The 16,946-nt window shown below is 41.1% G+C and overlaps 1 pseudogene across 1 annotated transcript; it reads left to right on the top strand.

The window, feature by feature from the left end:
- Positions 1 to 352: 352 nt before the first annotated feature.
- LOC307093761 (tRNA-queuosine alpha-mannosyltransferase-like) lies at positions 353 to 1,509 on the top strand (annotated as a pseudogene). The gene is made up of 3 exons: positions 353 to 659; positions 1,151 to 1,263; positions 1,334 to 1,509. The product of its transcript is annotated as a tRNA-queuosine alpha-mannosyltransferase-like (transcript).
- The last annotated feature ends 15,437 nt before the right edge of the window (positions 1,510 to 16,946 follow it).

The following is a 16,946-nucleotide window of genomic DNA, read 5'->3' as shown; positions in this document are numbered from 1 at the left end:
TCTCCACTGGAAGCTCTGCATAAGCAGGAAGAAAGTGCTATGGCAGAGTTGTAAACTTCCAGAGTGTTTAAGGCCTGCCCCAAGACACACTCAGAACCTCCCAGTGAAGGGTAAGAGACATACTGATTCAATGAATTTAAGGAAATTTACATCTAAACCTTAGTTGATTATTAAGCTAAGTAACAGAGACATCGTTGACCTCACACAACAAAGAATACAGGCTTTATAGAATTAAGTCAGTAAAGTTAATAAGCAAATTGCAGCAGCAGCAACAAACAGAAACAAAATAACAACCAAAAACTAAAGAATAAGGGAGTCTAATTTCCATAATTGCTACTTTATATTATTTCAAATGCCTAATATTCACCAAAAAATTAAAATACATGCCAAGAAACACTTCCATGTGAACCAATTGGTATATGCTGTCAAGAAATATCCGGGGAGAGATTCCCAATATAGATACGGCCAACTTCTCTCATGCCTGGTGGCTATGTGGTGGCATTCAACTCCGTTTTTAATATGGAGTCATTTCTTACTTCCTTTGGGAAATTTATGAAGCTGATTGCTGATCATAGACCTAACAATCTGGAAACCATTATCAGACCCAAGGTCCAGGTTACTTACTTTTTTATCAGGTTTCCCAATGTGAGCAGATTCAGGCTGAAGCACAAAAACAACCCATTCACAGAAGATACACAGCCTTAAAGGAAAAGGCAGCGGTGCTCCATTCCTGGTTCTCCCTTTCCAAAAGGAACAGAGAGGTGCTGAAAATGTACTGAAGAATGTTGACAGAGTCCAGACCCTGGGATGCTTCACAAAAGAAAACCTGGGTAGCTAATGAATAATTGAAAATGTGTATACTATAGGAAATATAGTCAATAACATTGTAATAACAATATTGCATGGTGTTAAATGGGTAGACTTATTGGGGTGATCACATCAAAAGTTATATAAATGTTGAATTACTATGTTATACACCTAAAACTAGTATAATATCGTATGTCAACCGTAATTTTTAAAAATTTTAATGTTTAACCTATCAGATAATTCAAGATAATTTCCCATCATGGGGAAAATAGACAAAATCCATGAGACACTTTGGGTGGAGTTGATGATCAACAAAGACATGTACATATGTCTGGCCTCGTAGGTGGGAAGAAGATAAAGATCCAGAGTGTTGTATTAAGGTATTAATGCATCTTAAGGACTTAGGACTCAATTTCCATTTATCTGTCCTTGGAGAAACTTTCACAGATGTCACAGGTTAGAAGCTGTGTAATGAGGTTTTTATCCACTTTGTCCCAGAGATTTGGTTTATCCAAAATATTTACAGCTGAAAATCTGTATTCTATACTTGAACAGCTTTCAAAGAGACTCCAGAATGTCTTCAAGAGGTCAGATATTATAAGAAAATATCTCTAGAAGGGTGACATGACTCCCTTTTCTTGGGCAGCCCTACATGGTAAATTCACGTCTCTACTTACAATAGAATCTAAAAAAGATCTGTGACAGATGGGGCTAAGTCACAAATTTACAGCCTAAGACAGACTCTGTATAACTTTCCATAGTTTGCCCATATATACCTTGTCAGAGAGGAAAGAAAAATTACAGAAGAAACTAAGTCTGGTTGCCTGTCACAGCTGATACAGAGTCATCCATCACAAACCTGTAGCAGCTTCACATCTCCAGTCCCTGCCACCACCCCAACTCAAATTAAAAACATATTCCTAGATATGTTCTGATGGTTACACATGCCTCAGCATCATGTGGAGGAGACTGTTAAAAAAAACAAAACACAAAATCATGTGGCCAGTTATGTAACTACATTCATGACTCCCATATGTGGTATCACGTTGAATATCCAGTTGAATTGGCATTTATTCTTTGTACCGAATGACATGTGACTGAATTATTTCTTTTCACCACCACAACGGCAGCCAAACTGCATCTTCAAACACTTGCACTTGGCTGGGTGTCTACCTAGGTTGCCAGGTTACCATCAGAGCCTTGTGTGTCCTCAGAGGGCCACAGAGATTGGAAGAAGAATCTAGATGCTACCAAACTAAGCCATCTCAGAACTGATTGCAGGCAAAGGGCTACTTTAGCACTTTTCTTTTAGCAAATTAATGACTCTGGCATGGGGGGTTTAAGTGAAGGTATTAATAAGCATCCACAGAGTTACATATACATTTAATTTATGTTCAAGAAAGTTGCAAGGTAAAACAGCTGTAATTTGGAGACACAGGAAATACACTAAGTGGGACAATCTCACCCATAAAATGAACACTGAGATACTTGTTTTAACTTTTTCCTAGAAGTAAAGAGAGATCAAAGTATTTCTTTAAAAATGATAATTGTGATATTAATATTCCTCATAAATATTTGCATCTAGTTGCAAATATAATCTTTTCAAAATAAATCACTTATGATTCCAATAGCTAAGCTCCTGTATTTGTTGATATAAAGATGTTCTGAATGAATAAGAGGTTATAAAATAATTTTTTTAAGAAAGTGCCCACTGCAATTTAAATAAAAGAAAGGTGGCTATTGCAAGTCTTCAATACCCCCTTTTCAGTAATGGGTATAGCAACAGACACAAACAACAAGAAATTAGAAGTCTTGAATAAAACTATAAACCATGTAGACCTATCAAATATCTATAGAATACTACTTCTCCACCCTACCATCAATAGAAAAAAATACATACTTTTCTCAAGCAAACATGAAGCAGTCTATAGGATACACCATAAGATTGGTTTAAAAAAAAAAAAAAAAACAAGTCTCAATTAACCGGTTGAAATCATACCAAGTATGTGTTCAGACCATAATGGAATAAAATTAGAAACCAATAATAGAAGGAAATTTGAAAAAATGACAATATGTAGAAATTAAACAATGCTTTCCTAAATAATAATGGGTCAGAAAAAAATGAAATACATAGGTAATTAGAGAATAGTTGGAGATGGAATGAAAATGAAAGACAATATACCAACACTTATGGAATGCAGCTGAAGTAGTGCCTGGGGGAAATTTATAGTTGCAAATGCCTATATTAAAATGATAAAGCATCAGTAATCTAACTTTCACCTTAAGAAACTAGGAAAGTTAGAGCAAATTATATCCAAAGCACATCAAAGAAATAAAATAGTAAAAATCAGAATATAAATAAACAAAATAGAGATTAGAAAAACAACGGAAAAACTCAATGAAACCAAAAGCTGACTCTTTGAAAAGATCAACAAAATTGACAAACATTTAGCTAGACTAACAAAGAAAAAAAAAGACAAGACTAAATTACTAAAATAAGAAATTAAAGAGAAAATATCACTACCAACTGTAGAGAAGTAAATGGATAATAAGGAAACAATTATATGCTTACACATTAGATAACTTAAATGAAATGGATAAATTCTTAGAAAGATAGAAACTACAGAGATTGACTCAGAAGAAATTGATAACATGAATGGACCCAAGCCAAGACGGCTTTACTGGTGAAATCCACAAAAGGTTTAAGGAATGATTAATATCAACCATTCATAAACTCTTCCTAAAGATAGAAAAAGAGGAAACAATTTCCATCTCATTCTTTGAGGCTAGTGTAACCCTGAAAGCAAATCCAGAATAAAACATCACAAGAAGAAAAAAATTATGGACTAATATCCCTCAGTAACAGAAATTCAAAAATATTCAACATAATGCTAGCAAAACAACTTCGACAACAAATAAAAAGAATTACATACCAATGCAAAGTGGTATTTATGCACTCAAGGTTGGTTTAGCATAATAAACAATGTACTACGTCATATTAATAAAATTAAGGCAAAAACTAGATGATCATCTCACCTCATGCAGAAAACACATTTGAAAAAAATCCAACACCCATTCCTAATCAAAATATTCAACACACCATAAATAGAACTTCCTTGATCTGATAAAAACAACAACAAACAAATAAACAAACAAAAACATCCAAGGCCCAGCCAATGTGAGTCAATGGTTGAGCATTTACCCATGAACAACAAGGTCACCGGTTCGATTCCAGGTCAGGGCAATATGCCTGGGTTTTGGACTCGATCCCCAGTAGGAGGCATGCAGGAGACAGCCACTTGATGATGTTTCTCTCTCATCCATGTTTCTGTCTCTCTATCCCTCTCCCTTCCTTTCTCTCCAAAAAAAATCAATAAAAACATATATCTTTGAAAAGTCTATGAAAAATCCACAGGTAACATCATAATTAATGGTAAAATGTTGAGTGCTTTAATCCCTACAATCAGGAACAAAACAAAGATGTGCTCTCACCACTTCTATCCTGCCTTACACCAGAAGTTCTATCCTGGCAATTGGAAAAGAAAAAGAAATAATAGGAACCCAAATTAGAAAGGAAAGAGTAAAGCTGTCTATTTGCTGGTGACATAACTTGTTTATAGATAATCCTAAGGAGCCCCTGAAAAAGCTACCAGAATTTGCCCTAACCTGTTTGGCTCAGTGGATAGAGCGTCGGCCTGTGAACTAAAAGGTCCCAGGTTCGATTCCGGTGAAGGGTTTGTACCTTGGTTGTGGGCACATCCCCAGTAGGAGGTGTGCCAGGAGGCAGCTGATCGATGTTTCTAACTTTCTATCCCTCTCCCTTCCTCTCTGTAAAGAATTATATATATATATATATATATATATATATATATATATATATATATATATATATGTTTTTAAAAAGCTACCAGAATTTATAAACAAGTTCAGAAAATTTGCAGGATACAAGACAAATACTCAAATATCAACTGCATTTCTATACACTAACAATAAAGAATCTGAAAAAGAAATTAAGAAATAATTCTATTTACAGTAGTATCAAAAGAGTAAACTATTAGGAGAATATTTAACAAAAGTGCAAGACTTGTACATTGAAACAACAAAACATTGTTGAAAGACATAAAAAGACACAGTAGAAAGGCAGCCCATGTTCATGGATCAGAAGATTTAATTCAGTACAAAGGACAGAAATTGATTCTTGGTAACCAAGTTGATCTACAGATTCCTTAACTGATCTAAAGATTCAATACAATGTCTATCAAAAACACAGCTTTATTTTTCTTTTCAGAAATGAACAAATTAATTTAGGAAATTCGTGTGGAAATGAAAATGAACTAGACTAGCCAATGCAATCATCAAAAGAAGACAAAAAGAACAAAGCTGGAGGACTCACACTTCACAATTCAATTTCAAAACTCCCTACAAAGCTACAGTAACCAAGGCAGTGTATTGGCATTAGAATAGAAATATAAATCTATGGAATAAACTTAAGTGTCCAGAAATAAACTTTTACATTTATGATCAACGGATTTTTTTTTACAAGGGTATCATGACAACTAAGGGGAAAGAATATATTTAACAAAAGAAGTACAAGACTTGTAAATTGAAACAACAAAATTAGGCAGAATAAGTTTTTTCAACAAATAAGGCAGATGTGTGGTTTCCAGGGACTGGGGGCAAGGAAAGAATGGGAAGTGACTGCTAATAGGTCATTACTTTGGGGGCAATAAAAATATTCTGGAATCAGATAGTGATAACAGTTACAAAGCTCTATAAATATACTAAAAACCACTGAATTGTATACTTTAAAAGTATATTTTGTGGTATTTAAATATCTGATTAAAATTGTTATTGAAAAACTAATTAGAAAATGTATAACTGGCAAAAATGGCCACCCTTCACTCTTGTCCACACAGTCCCCTGCAATACTCTGAGCTCCCTCCTTTCCCTCCTTTCTCCTCTCCAGCTGTGCTTTCCTTCCTCCCTGGCCTTTCCCCTCCCCCTCTCTCACTGTAATCAGAAAGCCCTCGGCTACACCCCTTGCTTTGCATATGAACATTGCATCCTCAGGAGAAGGGACCAACCCAGGGAAGAGGAGTGAGCTCCAGGCTGGGGATCTACAGGGATCAGGGGCCTCTCTAAGGCCCCTTGGGGTTTTCTATCCTAAGAGGGGAAAGGGTGGCTGTAGGTTCTCAAACTCTGGGATTCCCCTCCTTCCATGGGACTTCCTAACCCACAGCTTAACTTCAGACACTTTCAACCCAGGCTTTCTTCTTCCCATGCTCTTCCTCTCCCCCCAGTCCCCCATCACACTGTCCTCTTCTGCAACTTCTCCTCTACTCACCCTGACCTCCTTGCTCCTTCCTCTAAAGCTAGCAGCTTTATTCATAACCCCCTTCTCTCTCCTCCATGGACCCCCATATCCCTTCTAAGTGTTTTTGTGACTGCATCCCCTGGGGCCCAGCCTCCCACCTCCAGCCACTGAACAGGAATATTTTGGTGGATGGAGTCATGTGACAGTCTCCCAAAGAATTAAAGCCCATCACCAAATTTATATAAGGATAAAATGGATATACTTTTATATATAACTAGAGGCCCGGTGCATGAAACTTGTGCGGGGGGGGGGGACACACGTCCCTCAGCCTAGCCTGCACCCTCTCCAATCTGGGACCCCTCGAGGGATGTCCGACTGCCCGTTTAGTCCAGGACTGCTGGCTCCCAACTGCTTGTCTGCCTGCCTTCCTGATTGCCCCTAACCACTTCTGCCTGCCAGCCGGATCACCCCCTAACCACTCCCCTGACAGCCTGATTGATGCCTAACTGCTCCCCTGCCAGCCTGATTGGCCCTAACTTCCCTCCTCTGCAGGCCTGGTCACCCCCAACTGCCCTCCCCTGCAGGCTTGATCGCCCCCAACTGCCCTCCCTTGCAGGCCTGGTCCCTCCCAACTGCCCTCCCCTGCTGGCCATCTTGTGGCGCCCATCTTGTGTCCACATAGGGGCAGCCATCCTGTGTGTTGGAGTGATGGTCAATTTGCATATTATTATTTTATTAGATAGGATAGTAGAGGCCTGGTGCATGGGTGGGGGCCAGCTGGTTTGCCCTGAAAGGTGTCCCAGATCAGGGTGGGGGTTCCCTTGAGGCGTGGGGTGGCCTGGGCAAGGGGCCTGTGGTGGTTTGCAGGCTGGCCACGCCCCCCAGCGACCCAAGCGGAGGCCCTGGGATTTATTTCTCTTCTATAATTGAAACTTTGTAGTCTTCAGCGGAGCCAAGCCTCCTGCTTGCTCCATGGCCGCAGCCATTTTTGTTGGGATTTATTTATCTTCTATAATTGAAACTTTGTAGCCTTGAGTGGAGGCCAGGGCCCGCCAGGGTGTGCGGAAAACTTGGCTTCCTCTAATGCCGGGGAAACCCAAGCCTCCTGCTCACTCCATGGCTGCAGCCATCTTGGTTGGGTTAATTTGCATAATCTCTCCTGACTGGCTGGTGGGTGTGGCTTGTGGGTATAGCAGAGTGATGGTTAATTTGCATATTACTCTTTTATTAGATAGGATGGATAAAAGTAGCAAGTAACCCTTTAATAGGCAGTGTTGGCTCCTGAATACTGAAGTTTATTTCCTGCACTCATCCCATCTTCCTCCTAACTCCCTCGAGGTAATACGAGTGGTATCTAACAAAAAGAGAAGGGAGGCCAAATTTCACTTCTCTAAGGGGTGGATTAGTCCTCTTAAGAGATTAATGCTTTGTTAAGCATAAGAACTGACTGATACTTAGACCATGAAAGTGAACATTTTGCAACATTACAGGCCACACCCACCCACACAGAGTCCTACCTGCAAATATTCTCCATGACTAGTATTAATGTAATTTTGTGTGTGTGCGTACTGTGGTTAACCTCTCCTATAATTCTGAGGATTTCCTAAGAACTGATAAATTGATTGGGTAAGATTATTCTAACCCAATTCCTCTCCACCTCCCCTCAGAAGTGGGGGTGGGGATGTCTCTGACACCTCATTCCCAGGTTCCCAGTTCCCAGGGAGCCGTGGGAGTGAACTCAGGTAGCTTATCAGGCTCAGGGATGGAAGGAACAGACAAGCTGGCTCAGACCAAAACAGAAGGAGCTTCAAATGCTCACCCTGTGCCACCCCAGGGCTGGGACCAGGACCAGCTTTGCAGTCTGCAGCCTGTGTAGCTGCAGAGAGCCCTGTGCTTGGTTTAATGCTCCAATGTCACTGAAATTCTTAATGAATTTGAACTGGGGGAGCCCTACAATTATGTAGTCAGTCCGGCTAGCAGTCACCGTGAAAAGAGGGGACATGTGCTAGGTCAGCTTTGGTCCTCTTTCCCTCCCCTCCTGTTCCCTGCAAGAGTTCCCTGCCCTTCTGCTCCTGACATGGGGACAGAAAGAGAAAATGAGGGGGAGTTGAGGGGAATATATTTTTCCCAGGTGTATAAGTAATCAGGCCAGGTCATTATTCTGTAATTCCCTAGGAAAGATAAAGGTTTTTCAGGTATTCTTTTTAAGGAGGAAAGGGTCAATCGTATAAGGTGTAAGAATATAGTGTGTGTGTGTGGTGTGTGTGTGTGTATATGTGTGTGGTCTGTATAGTATATGTGTGTGGAGTGTGTGGGATCTGTGGTGTGTGTGTGGTGTATTGTGTTGTGTGTGTGTGTGACTGTTGTCTGTGTAGTGTATGTGTGTGATGTGGGGGATCTGTGGTGTGTGTGGTGTGGTGTGTGTGTGTGTGTGTGTGGTCTGTGTGGTGTATGTGTGTGGTGTGGGGGGGGTATCTATATAGTATGTGTGGTGTATTGTGTGTTGTGTGTAGTACAGAGGGGGGATCTGTGGTGTGTGCATGGTGTATGTATGTTATGTGTGTGGTGTGGTGTGTGTGTATTAAAGAAGCTGCATTTGTGCCAGATCTTGCATCAAGAATTTTATGTAAATCATCTCATTTATTCCTCAGAGCAAACCATTATTCCAATTTACAAACAGAGAAAATGATGCTTACAAGATTAAATAACTTGCCCAAGATCAAGCATTAGCAAGCACGGGGCACAACATGTTCCATCACTAGGCCATGATGCCTGGGCTGGGGGTCAGTTTGCATATAATGTCCCTGGGAAACAAGGACTGAGTGCTGACTCGTGCCAAGCATTTCACATCTATGAACTCACTTAATCTGTGCAGTATTCTGTGAGACAGATACTTTTATTATCCCCACTGCATAGATGGGGAAACTAAAGCACAGAGAGGGTAACTAAACTGCCCAAGGTCACACTGCTAATAAGAGTTGGAAATGCATTTTTAAGTCATACCATCTGGCTCATAATTCTGAACTTTTATCTATTATTTTATTCTGCCTCAATGTCAGAGAAGTACCTAACAGAGCAGCGGTCACCAACCGGTGGTCCACAGGCGACTGGCGATCCATGAGATCCAAAAAGTTGGCGACCACTGTAATAGAATACAATCCAAGATCCCTTCTGAGCACAAAGAAGTATGGAAGAATTACCAGCTTCTCCCTTTAAAATCAGCCCTTCTCCCAAATTGACTAAGGAATATAATATTCTGACATGAGAGGCCCTTGATGCATTTCTCAGAACCCACCAATCCAGGACTGACAATCAGCACACCACCCACAGAAACCCCCATGTCCTCTCTTCCCCTCCCCCTCTAGAATTCCTCAACTATTCTATGAAGATATGCCTTCTCTCTTGTCTTCTAGGGTCTCTTGACACCAATCCTTGGCTCTGTTCATGTCAGAGACACAAGGGAACAGACACCCGGCCCACACAAGGTGAGGCCATCTCGTCACTTCTCCCACAAGCCACACTGCCCTTCCTCTGGCCTGAGGTCTGCTCAGCTAGGTCAGGACCCACTCACTCAGATCACGAGCCACGGCCTGGGAGGGACAGTGGCGAGCTGGGAGAATTTCCAGATGAATAAGATGACCTTTAAGTCCTCCTGTGTTTTCTCAGCCCACCATCTCTACCCAGGCTTTTCTTCAGTGAGCACCCTTTTTCATAAGAAAACAGTCCTGTTTTCTTTCCCCAAAGTGGCCACAGTGTAGGAAAGAAACCACACACTGACCTATATGTAGAGACGACCTTGACATATGAGGTGTAAAAGGATGCCAATGGGACAGTTGGGTCACTAATCTTAGCAGTATCACTGGATTATTTCACTGTTTGTGTGTGTGTGCAAGTTCTAGAGATAGGAGGGGTTTTTCCCTGATGGGGTGTGGAGGAAAAAGAAGAATGAAGAAGGGGAATTACTCATGAGATTCACCTTCCTGCTCTACCAGATAGTTTGGTAAAAATAACATCAAAGGACACTGCTCAATAATATCAACAGTCTGACTCCCAGAATGGACAGGATTGCTGCAATGCAGCATTAAAAGACAATTTGGGATACTCTTCCTCCGCAACACCTAGTGTATGCCTGTTGAAGGCTCTCAATCGGTATCTGATTAGTACTGGCTTCTATTTGTTGTGATTAACTTCATGGGTGCTGTTTTGCCCCTACTTCCCCAGCCAGACTATAGGCTCCTTAAGTGGAGGAACTCTCTCATAATTGTGTTGCATAGTCCATTAGACATTTCACAGTTTTGAGCATATTGTGGTAATCCACAATCAAGGATATCCTAGAAGAATCTAGGACAAATAGATTCCACCAAGAGACAATGGCTAGAGAATTCAGAACTTTCTCAGATCTCCAGGGGTACAAACTATTAGGTGAGCCATCTTGAGATGGAACAAGACTTGTGTTTGGGGCTTATTGTAAGAAAAGGAAGTTGGGCATGAGGTTTTTCAAATCAGACATTTAATTGTACAAGAAGAATAAGTGAGTACCCTTTGAAAGGGGAATATCGCCCAGAACACTTTGGATTTGGCAAAGTTCTATTCTCTTGAAGTATATAGTCTGCATACTTGAGGCCCAAATAAATTAAAGAAGAGTAAACATTAACTCTGATACCCTACCTCTTTTAAAATAATAAACTCTTACATTTGCAAACCATTTTATATTTTTCAAACTATCTTTATATCCATTATGAAATCTGAGTTCATTTTCATCCAATGGGCAGGGCAAGGAAACACGCACCCAGAGAAATTCATTGACTTGTCAAATGTCAGAAAGTCCAGGGAAACTAAGATTAAAAAAAAAAAAAAAAGAGGGCTTCTGGTGCAGTATTATTTCTCCAGGGTCATCCATTTCATTGACAACCATCCTTACATGCCATCTGTTGACAATAATGCCTTGAGTGTGCATTTTAATAAACAGTTTATAAAGCACATACATTACCTCATTATACAAATCAAAGTCTAATTGTGTTAGCTCATTCTGGTTGCATTAACCTCCCCAGATTCCAATACATCTTATTTCTTTTCCTCAGTGTTATCCTTGACTGTGGTTTACAACAACTTTTAATTTATTATCTCCATCTTATTTGTAATTCCTATTTTTGGGCTTTGTGTTTCAGCAAGTTCCTTCCTTTTAATCAAGTTATTTTCCACTTGTTTAGACCAATTTGAGTATAGGATATGTGTGAGAGAGAGAGAGCTGGGGGAGGGAGGGAGGAGGAAGGGGAGAGAGAAGAGAGAGAGAGAGAAAAAGGAGAGATTTGACAATTGTTGGGTTTATTTGGTTTTTGCCTTATTTACAGTTTCTCTTCCTACAAAAATGTATATCTTTTTGTTTTCAAGTAGTATCAACACATTTTTGTGTTGGATTTTCATATCACAGAGTTATTTTTTAATGGTTTTTGTCTCAGTCTGGGTTATGCAAAAGAAGCAGCAGTTGGGTACAGGGAGTTTATCTGGGAAGTGATCCCCCAAAAAAGTGAAGAAAACAAGACAAGGAAAAGGGAAAGCCAATACAAAAGTCTTATTTACTAACAAGTAGGTTATCAGTATTGGCAATTGAGGCTGATCTCTCCTGAGAACCTTCAGATAAAAAAAAATCTGGAATGCATCTCAGGGTGGTACCCCTTTCTCTAGATGCATACACACATACTTCTAGGGAGCACTTGCTTGCTCTAAAGATTGGTCTCAGAGATGAGGAACAAGGCCAAGGTTAGGAAACCACATGGTGCTCATAACTGTCAGAGAAATTCTATCATGAGATAAGAGGTCTGAAAAAAACTTGGCCAGAAATGGAACAAGTCCACTTTTCCCCTCAAAGCCTCAATGTCCAGGAAATAGCCCATGCTGTTTTATGACCCATGAACAGAAATCTGCCCATCTCAGACTCAAATCTTTCAATGGTGAGACAAGTCAAGGTCAGGATCAAAGAATTATTAAGAATGGCATAGAGAGAAACCAAGATGGCGGCATAGGTAAACACCTGAAATTGCTGCCTTGCACAACCACTTCAAAACTACAACTAAAAGACAAAATGGACATCATCCAGAACCACAGGAAGGCTGGCTGAATGGAAATTCTACAACTAGAAGGAAAGAGAAAAGCACACTGAGACTCAGAGGAGGTGCGGAAGTAAAGTGCAGAGGAGGTACAGAGGCGCGTGCGCGGAAAGGGCTGGCAACTGAGTACATGGTTGTCTTTTTCAATCGGGAGGGAGACACAAGCTCCCAACTGCTCTGAACTCCAGTTCCGGGTGAGACTCTGGGGACCCAGACTCATACGGGGAGAAACTGGACTGTCTGGTATCAGGAGGAACTCAAGGGTGGCTTTCTCTCAGAGGTGCTTGCAGCGATTACCACGGGACACTGAGACCTGGAGCCTCTTAGGGCAGGGCTGAGGATCAGCCATAGCTGTTTGCTCCACCCTGTTGATTCCCTGAGACCCCGCCCCACCCAAGCTGTGCACAGAGGCTTTTGCATATGAATGGCCTGGCCCTTTGCAATCTAAAATTACCTAACAAACAGCAGCTGGGTCAGAAAGCCCCAGAACTTCCAAAAGAAGGCCCAAGGCTCCACAGCAGCTTGCATTGCTTCACAGCTGGGCCTCATCTGGGCACCTCCAAAACCCAAACAAAGAAGAGGAATCTGCAGATCTCTCTGTAGCTCTTGCTGGGTGGCCTGAGGCAGAGCTAAATTTGCACCTCCTTGGAGATCCAAGAGCCAGTGTACCCAGTGGTCATAGTGGGGCCATCCAGATTACAACTCCTCAGATCCATAGGGACACACTCAAGGGGCAGACTCAGTGAGCACCAAAGCCCCACTGAAGCAAGTCTTGCCCCATAAGGGTGTCTCCAGCACAGAAGTTCTCCCATCATAGACACAGCTGATCCTCACAGTGATACCAACAACAACCAAGGCTTAACTACAACAAGATTGTGCACACAGCCCACAAAGGTGTGCACCAAGAGTGTCCACCTCAGGTAATTGGGGAGGCTGGGCCACTGGGCCCTATAGGACACCTAGCACACAAAGCCACTCTATCAACTCAGGGAAGCAGCCGAAATGCAGAGACAAAGAAACAGGTCACAGAAATGGAGGAAAGCAAACTACTGGATATAGAGTTCAAAAGCATGGTTATAAGGTTTTTCAAGGATCTTCTAGAAACCACCGATATTATCCACAAATCAATAAACATGATACATCACATAAACAAATTGAGAGATAAAAATCACACAATCATATCAATTGACGCAGAAAAAGCATTTGACAAAATCCAACATCCCTTCTTTTTTTTTTTTCTCCCATTGATTTTTTACAGAGAGGAAGGGAGAGGAACAGAAAGTCAGAAACATCGATGAGAGAGAAACATCGACCAGCTGCCTCCTGCACATCCCCCACTGGAGATGTGCCCGCAACCAAGGTACATGCCCTTGACCGGAATTGAACCTGGGACCTTTCAGTCCGAAGGCCGACGCTCTATCCACTGAGCCAAACCGGTTCTGCCCCAACATCCCTTCTTGATAAAAACTCTCAGCAAGGTGGGAATAGAAGGATCATACCTCAACATAATAGAAACTGCCGATAAATTTAGTGAGACCCTAGAGGGTGTGAAAAAGGACCAACTTGAAATTAAGCATACACTGACTGAAATAAAGAATAATATACAGAAATTCAACAGTAGACTAGAGGATCGCAAGAATCAAGTCAAAGTTTTGAAATACAAAGCAGCAAAAAAACACTCAACCGGAAAAGAAAAAAGAATCCAAAAATATGAAGACAGTGTAAGGAGCCTCTGGAACAACTTCAAGCGTACCAACATCCGAATTATGGGGGTGCCAGAAGAAGAGAGAGAGCAAGATATTGAAAACCTATGTGAAGAAATAATGACAGAAAACTTCCCCCACCTGGTGAAAGAAATAGACTTACAAGTCCAGGAAGCGCACAGAACCCCAAACAAAAGGAATCCAAAGAGGACCACACCAAGACACATCATAATTAAAATGCCAAGGGCAAAAGACAAAGAGAGAATATTAAAAGCAGCAAGAGAAAAACAGTTAGTTGCCTACAAGGGAGTACCCATACAATTGTCAGCTGATTTCTCAACAGAAACTATGCAGGCCAGAAGGGAGTGGCAAGAAATATTCAAAGTGATGAATAGCAAGAACCTACAACCAAGATTACTCTACCCAGCAAAGCTATCATTCAGAATTGAAGGTCAGATAAAGAGCTTCACAGATAAGAAAAAGCTAAAGGAGTTCATCACCACCAAATCAGTATTATATGAAATTCTGAAAGGTATATTATTCTTTAAGAAGAGGAAGAAGAAGAAAAAGGTAAAGATAAAAATTATGAACAACAAATACATATCTATCAACAAGTGAATCTAAAAATCAAGTGAATTAAAAATCTGATGAACAGAATAAACTGGTGAATATAACAGAATCAGGGGCATAGAAAGGGAGTGGACTTTTCTCGGGGGGAATTCTCGGGGGGAAAAGGGTGTGGGGGGTGGGGGAAGAGACTGGACAAAAATCATACACCTATGGATGATGACAGTGGGGGGGGGGGTTAAGGGCAGAAGGTGGGGTGGGAACTGGGTGGAGGGGAGCTATGGGGGGAAAAAAGAGGAACAACTGTAATAATCTGAACAATAAAGATTTATTTTTTAAAAAAAAAAGATATCACTGAAGTGTAGAAACTGAATTGTGTAATTATACCCTGGTAGTAGGATCTGTCAAGGTATAATAATGCAATTCATTGAATTCTCAATCGTTGGCAGACTGTAATGTTGCCTGTGACTCACTAATCACTCTGCAATACTTATAGCTCCCACTCTGTGAAAGGTAACGGGGAGACAGAAATTATAAGACAAGTCTCTGTTTCCCAGGCAGAGATCTGAAGGAAACCAGATGATTAAAGGCACAGGATGCCTACATAGGACTCCTTGACCATGGTAGTAATAATGATTACATCTAGGAAGGTCTTTTCCATGAGCACGATCAGACATGAGCTCTTCAGGGAGGGCATTTGGGTGACAGCACGTTTTGTTTTAGCACCAAAGATAAACTGTGAGCATGTGCTCTTGTCTGAGGAACTGGGGTTCCCGTGCACTTTCTCAATCTCTTATCCTTTGTCTACAATGGCACTCCCTGCTTTCCTTTCCTCAAGTCTCTGGAAAGGGGAGAACTTCCTCTTTGTTTCTCCTCCCTCCTTGGTGACCTCATTCCACTGAATATTCAAATTCTCTTGCTACTATTGTTATAGAGTAGAAATTTTTGAGCATGCTTCCTCCTAGTTGACTTAGCCTTGAATCCCAGCTTCACCTCACAAAATAGCCTTGCAAGATAGAACACTGTCAGCTTTCTGAAGAACAGGATGACCCTATAAATAACATGGTCATCAATAACATGACCCTGACATTACTTAAGAAAAACTGTTTTGTCTTAAATTGCTTGTTCTGCAAAAACAAGATGTGGTAAATGTGCTTAAAAGCAGTCCTGCACAAAGGGTTGGGGCTGCTCTCTGGACTCCCTGTGTGGAGAAAGGCAGAGCAGTCACCGGCCAGCTAATAAAGGCTCCCTAAATTTTAATTTGGTCTGGACTCCAGTGGTCGTTCACTCGCGTTCACTCTACAACACTATCCCTCAATCTTTCTATTGTCTATAAACATAGCCATGTCCTTCCCATCCAAAACATACTCTTTTGACCTTCATCTCTTTTTTTGTATTGTTTTTAGAATGGTTTGAATATCAGCGATATTTTCTAGCTATTAATTTAAAAGATAACATAGCCATCTTTCTCTCTATGGATTCTGACTTTAGTGCCATGCTTAAAAGGTCCTCTTTGTTACCCAGCATTATATCCATAATGCTGCAGATCAGGTTGGGCTGATCACTGTCCCCAACTCTCCTCTGGTTTTAACTATAGAGTAAATCCAAAATTAGCCAAATAGGGAGCAAATATTTACTAATGAAGGTCCAATAATTCCCATATTACAGAGCACCCTGCTAAAACACTCAACTTGGACTTTCCTAAGTCCAGAGTTTGGGACAGTCAAGTCTGGCAAGAAGACAACATGAATTCTTAGCCCACAGGCCCAACAGCAGGACAGAGAGGCCAAGAAAGCCCAGGAGAGTGCGAGTGACATCAGGCCTGCTTGCAGAAAGTAAACTCCAGCCCTGACCCAGCTGCAACTCTTTTTTTAAAAAAAAATTTCTTTATTAAGGTATCACATATTTGTCCTCATCCACCCATTCCCATCCCAAACCCCTCCCCACGCATGTCCCCACCCCCCTATTGTCAGTGACCACTGGTTAGGCTTATATGCATGCATACAAGTCCTTTGGTTGATCTCTCTCCCTTACCCGCACCCTCCCCTACCTTCCCTCTGAGGTTTGACAATCTGATCGATGCTTCCCTGTCTCTGGGTCTGTTTTTGTTCATCAGTTTATGTTGTTCATTATTTCCCCTAGATGAGTGAGATCATGTGATACTAGAAATACACTTATAAGAACCGAAAATGAGACAAGCAATAATGGTTATGCTGAGAGGCAAATGCATCAGTCTGTAGTGAGTTTCTTTCTGGGCCAACAGTTATTTTGAGTCCCAATTTCAATGTCAAACAGTTCCTTATGTGTACATGTCCCAGGGGCAACTCTTATACAAAAGGAGGAAGAAGAGGGAGCACACTGTCTTTACCTACCCATGCCATGGTCACTGCAAGAGAAACAGCATGAAGTATTGGCCCTGATTTTAAAACAAACCATACTCTCTAAGAT

Source organism: Cnephaeus nilssonii, assembly GCF_951640355.1.
Source record: "Cnephaeus nilssonii genome assembly, chromosome: 21".
NCBI lineage: Eukaryota > Metazoa > Chordata > Mammalia > Chiroptera > Vespertilionidae > Cnephaeus > Cnephaeus nilssonii.
Note: the sequence above shows the minus strand (reverse complement) of the source record. Positions and strands in the feature narration are given on the sequence as shown.